General features: G+C 43.5%; 1 protein-coding gene across 1 annotated transcript in view; it reads left to right on the top strand.

The window, feature by feature from the left end:
• The window catches only part of CDH2 (cadherin 2), a 232361-nt gene that overhangs the window by 1011 nt on the left and 225358 nt on the right, over positions 1 to 5992 (top strand). The gene's annotated exons all lie outside the window — the stretch shown is intronic.

Here is a 5992-nt window from a genome sequence, read left to right as displayed (position 1 = left end):
GTACGCAGCGGTCCCCGCGGGCCGGGCTGCGGGCGGGGTGGGGCAGGCAGCGCCGGGTCCCTTTGTTCCCCGCGCCGCTGCGGGGCCGGGCTGCGCACCCGGGAAGGGAGGTGCCGCACCGCGCGGACGGTTGCTGCGCAGACACGAGGCTTGGGCCGTGCGCAGGGACAGGGCTGCTGGGGCCAACCAGTCTCCCGCGCCACTCTTGGCGGGTCGCAAAGAGGCTAATCCGGGGCCCCCTCTGCTCCTCCAGCGGGGTCGGGCGAGCTCGCGGCGGGTGTTTCTAGGCAGTAGAAGACTGAGGTAGGATAGGGCTCTGGTTTTGCAGTTTCCTAAGCTTCTCGCCCCTCGCCTTGCACTTTGCTCCAATTTTTTTGTTTATTTCTGCAGGGATAGGTCGCGAGTTTGCAGAAAGAATTCTCACTCTGATGTCTTAGTTACGGGACTTGCCTCTACCTACCCCACCCTGGTACCCGCGCGCCTCCCGGTGCCCGAGGGCTCCTCTGTCCTATTGTCTTTACCCCCAGCCCAGAGTTGCTTCCTATTTTTGTTTTTCTGCCTTATCAGTTTTCTGTTTCGCTCTTACCTGGAAAGAAAACCTCGCCCCTTTGCCCCAAAAGTCTGCTCGGGTCGGCGACTCCGCATCCAGCCCCTGGGCCCCGCAGGTCCCTTATCCTGCCGCGCGGGGAGAAGTTCCGTTACTCGGCTATTATTCTTTTTCTGTCCCGCTGCCTCTGCCCTGAGTGCGTCTTGGGGGCGCCTTTACCGGGAGACTGCACTTTTCACGCCTTGGGGAGAGTGCCAGACAGCTTTCCCCTGGAAATGGTACTGGGAGTCTCCTCCGCAGCAGGAAGCACCTGCTCCAGGCAGGTCACAGGCTCCTTTCCCACTTCGCGCCTCCGGTCCCCAGCCCGGCCTAGCTCCCAACTTTCCCGCGGCGTCCGGTCGGAGGATGCCGCGAGGCCCCTGCCTGCTCGCCAGACAGGTAGCGGGGAACTGAGCCGTGCGCCGCGGCCGCTACCCCCGCGCTGGGCGGAGACCGGCCAGGGGTCCAGAGTCTGCCCCCGAGGGTGGTGAGGTCCCCAAGCGGCTGCGGGCGAGGGGCGGGTCCGCCCTCCACTAGCCCGCAGAGTCTCCGGGGAAATCCTTTCAAGTGACCCCCAGCGCACCGCCGGCGGCTGGGGGTGTCCGGCTGACGGTCGCTCCAAAAAGCGCGGGCGCGGCTGGGATGTGCCGATGCGCCCGGGGCGACCGGGAAAGGAACAGATGGTACGGATCGCTCCCCTCCATGGTCTTCACGGGTCAGGGCCTGGCGCGCTCCGGCCGCGGGCGCCGGGGGCGGGACGGGACCGGCGCCCGCGGTCTCTCGCGCTCCCTCCCGCTGCCCCCTAGAGGGGTGTGGGCCGTGGCGGTGCCGAGCCCTGTCCATGGTGCGCGGAGGAGCCGTCCCGGCTCCGTGCTCTCCTCCCCCGGGTCGTGCTCGCCCACTTTCGGGCTCCCTCCCTCCCACTGGCTCTCGGGCCGCCTGGGTCCCGTCGTTCCTTTCTCCTTTCTTGGGTTTCTCCTTTTGTTCTTTCGTCTCCTGCTGGTCGTTCCCTCTCCCCTTCCCCCACTCGCCATTCCGCCCCCACCTCGATTCTCTTCTGACTCTGGGGTTTCAGAACTAGTAGACTAGACATTTTTTGGCCTCTGCACTTTTGGGGAGTGGATGGAATTTTTTCTAACTTGGGGGAGGAGACCTGCCAGTCACTTGCTAACAAAAGTACCTCCTGTTATAAAACCACCCTTTATTCTTGGAGTGCACACTCCTCATTCTTTCACCTCCTGTCACTTCATTTATTGTTTCTTCTTTGAAAATGGGGTTTATTGACGGAGTTAGGCTGAAAGGGAAGAAGAAAAAAAGCGCTACTTCAAATGTTTAAAGTTAAGGGGAAAGCAAGATAAATTTAAGAACTTCGGATTTTTTTTTTTAAACCTGTATCATACATAGATTTAGAAAAATCTTTAAAAACCATGTTTTGGATATCATGGAGTGGTCTTACTTATTTAAAGATGACATAAAATCCCAAGAGTGTGAGTGAAGTGGTGGTATGCACACTAACTTTTTGATCTGAAAGTGAGTTTTAATTGAATACTTCGCAGTGAAGTTAGGACTGTTACCACAAATAACATGGGACTTAAGTGTGGTGCCACGGGAGCAGTCTCCTGTCCTCTTTGAGTCCTCTGCCTAGAGGCCAGGTGCGGAATTTTTAGGTCATATTCTTTTTTGTTTCCTTAAGCATTAAAAAAGTATTATATTGAAAAGCCAAACAATGGGCTTGCCCTTTCCCCTTGTACGTTCTTTCTCAGTTTCTTCCAGGCCAACGTCATGTTGATTTTTCTAAAACCTTGAGGAATGGAGAGATTAAAACTTTGTCATCGAGTTGTTTGGCAGACTTTTAATTCCTGGTGCAAGTCAAGCAATAACACTGAGTGATTTGCAAGGTCATTAGAAGTGGAAGCAGAGTTTATGCAACATCAGTTTTTGGGTTGTTTTAGGGTTAAGTGCACCATGTGGATTGTACACACTGAGGTTGGAAATGACTTTGTCCTAATGGTCTGCTTTACACACCAGAATAACCAGATCTATCTGCAAGGTGAATATGGCCCCTCTGCAGTCATCTGCTGTTAAAAATCTAATTCCCCCCGCCCCGACTCAGGCCAATCTAAGGACTCAAGAGTTTTAGAACAGCAGATGAGTAGGTTATTAGTGTAAATACCAACTGCCTTATTTTTTCAGACCAATTGAAGAATAATTGAATATTCAAAAGGACGCCAGGCCTTTAATTAACTAAAGTATTCTTTGTTTTACTTTGAACACTTCCTTTTTTTCACTTTGAGAGATTCTTTACTAGTTGAGGTATTCTCTTACCTAGATTTACATAATTCGAGTCAATTTTGCATATCATCGTATTCAGCTTTAAGGTTTTCTCTATTTTCCTCCGTATTTTAGCCTGAGGCATTAGTATTGTCCTATTAAAAAAAAAGCAGAACTTGAGCATTAAACTTCACTGATCAAGGGATATCAGAAAGTTATGACAAGCTTTCCTTTTAAACTGTACAAGTGACTTTTAAATGCTTAGATTTATCAGCAGAAAAAAAATCAATTTTACTTTTACCACCCATCCAGTAATTAATAGATTAGAACCTGCTTTGTTTTTCTAGTTCACATTTTAATTGCATAGCTCCATTGTTCTAATTTAAATACACTGTGTGAATTATAAAGCATCAAGGACATCACCTTTGTGTTCACAGGTATTCTAGATTATTAGTCTTATCACATAGGTCCTGCTTTCAATCCTGGATGAGGACTTATGAAAAAAAATGCACAAACCATAGGCGCTTTTCACCTATTAGGTAAAGACTTTGAGAATGGTAATATTTAATACATGAAACTTTAAAAAAACCAAAAAGCTCTGTTTTAGAATGGATAATCTAGGACACAATGATCATTTTAAGTAAAAAACATATATGTATTCTCCATGTTTATTTGATTGGCATGTCTTGGTAATAAGTTCCTGTAAAAGTAAGGAAAATTAGCATAGTTGGTGTTCATAGTTTATTCTACTTATGCATATCTTTGCCCTTTTAAAATTTGTGGCATGTGGCCTTTACTATGATGTGGTGAATTGCAAATGTACTAGGTGCAATTTGAAAAATAATTTGTGTATCTTAAACTATTATTATAAACATATTTTAAATGATATATATATACACACACAAAATTACACACACGCACACGCATATTCTTAGGCCTTAATTGCAAGTTCGGAATTTCCTTACAGAGTATGTTTTGACTTTCATACCTTCATCAAAGTCCGCCCTGACCTTCTTCTAAAAGTTTGGACTGAGATTTTAAGAGGGAATTCTTTTTTGATAGTTTGTATTTTTTAATGTAGAGTCTCATTTCTTTTTGGAACAGATTACTTTGGTGACAGTATTGTACCAAACTGTCCTCAATTTCCGTTTTCATTAAAAATCTTCAGTTCTTAAATCTATTGTGCCTCATTAAGCTTTAGGGTTATTAATGGGGAAATGTCAAGACTTAAAGCAACAGTTAATCTTGCTTTAAAATCCCTTTTAAAAAATCCTAAGCAACTCAAATCCCCATCCTGTTTTCAAACGGGTAGTCTCAAGTTGGAAGAGTGATTTTTGTAAAAAAAAAAAAAAAAAAATCAGAGCTGTTATTTGAGAAATATAGTGCTTGTATATACTTTTTGTATATACTTTATGGTTTCACCCAAGTTAACATTATTCAAATTTGTTTTTTTGGCTCAAATACAAAACGTAATCAAGTTTAAGCACTGCACAGACTTGTGGTGAATTTTATCACCCATTTAAAAAATATGATAGATTTGGAATTTGGATTTTGTTATTTGAGTAATTATTTCACATCTGCCATGAGTACATGTTTTAGAATCTGTTTTCAAGTTGGGTTAAGAACTCTAAGTTGAAAGTAATTTGTATCAACAAATCATTATGCTTCGCCCTTATGTTTTTTCCTTCTACAAACTTATTTTTGTTTTAAGTTTTCAGTAAATTATATCAGTTAATTTGAGTGGATGCTAGTCTTTGTGTATTTAACTAAATGTAGATACGTTTTAAATTAAACCACCTTATTCATGCCAGGGAGGAGATAAAATATATACAGATAAATATTGTAGTAAATGCTCCATCTTCTACATAAAATGATGAGTTTAAAGTAGGCAGAAGGTGAATTCAGGAACTGAATGGGACCTTTTGAAAACTTTTAAGATTGTGATTTATATTAGTGTTTTTAAAAGGAAACTTGAGGTTATGCATAAATACTGCTCGGTTCTTATGCCCTGTAACTCTCTTTAGGACTCAGTATACTTCTTCGTCTGAACTTCCAACTGTACTTACAGCACCCAAGCTCTTGAGTTGCATGTATACAGGCAACATATATGTTAGGGACTGCTCTCTATGTGTGTGTCCCCTGCAACATCAACCCCAGTTTGGCATGAAGTGCCATTCGGTAGTGTGTGTATCCTCTTAGGTGGTTTGGGCGCCAGGAGTGTAGTAGCTTTGTTCTGTGCAAGTGAGCTGCCTTGGCATAATGTCAAGGGCAGGAGCTAGGGTCAAGGGCAAGAGCTAGTGTCAAGGGCAGGAAGCCTAGGGTTCTAATCTGGTCCAGATGTAGTTTAGTTTCTTAAACTCTGATGACCTCATTTTCCTTAATAAATCTTTCGCCCTGTTGGATTAGTTGATCGCTAAGGGACTTTCTAGTTCCGTGACTCTTAGGGTGGCCTAAAATATCCCAAAATGATTCCTTTTCAAAGGCTTTGGATGACTTTAATTTTTAGCCTGAAATGCAGGGATTTTCAGATACTCAGAGTGATAGAGTGTGATTTTTTTGAGGGTTGTTAACAATAGTTTATCATATATGATAGGTTAGAAGTCATCTGTATTTTTTATACGCTTGAGTTTTAAAGATAATTTTTTCCACCCATTGGCTGTGCTGCTTTTATCACTAAAAATAAACTATTTTGGGGGTGGGGTGGGAGATAGGCTTCGAGGAAGGGAAATGTAATATTACTAAGAATAGATATTATTTACTCTATTACTTTTATACTTTTCTATTTCTTTGAGAGAAGATAGTTTCCAGGAGAACCATCAGATAGAGTAATAGGCATCAGCATTAAAAATATAGCCCTTTTGAATAGATATAGAGATCATCATATTAAGTGAAGTAAGTCAGACAAAGAAAGACATAGCATGTGATACTGCTTATTCGGAATCTTAAAAAATGATATAAATGAACTTATTTGCGAAATAGAGACTTACAAACATAGAAAACAAAGTTATGGTTACCAAAGAGGGAAGTGGGAGGAAAGGACAAATTGGGAGTTAGGGATTAACAGATACACACTACTTTGCATAAAATAGATAAACAGCAGTGACCTAATGTATAGCACAGGGAACTATATTCAAT

This window comes from Sus scrofa, chromosome 6 (assembly GCF_000003025.6).
Source record: "Sus scrofa isolate TJ Tabasco breed Duroc chromosome 6, Sscrofa11.1, whole genome shotgun sequence".
Lineage (NCBI taxonomy): Eukaryota > Metazoa > Chordata > Mammalia > Artiodactyla > Suidae > Sus > Sus scrofa.
This window is presented reverse-complemented; position numbering and strand designations above follow the sequence as displayed.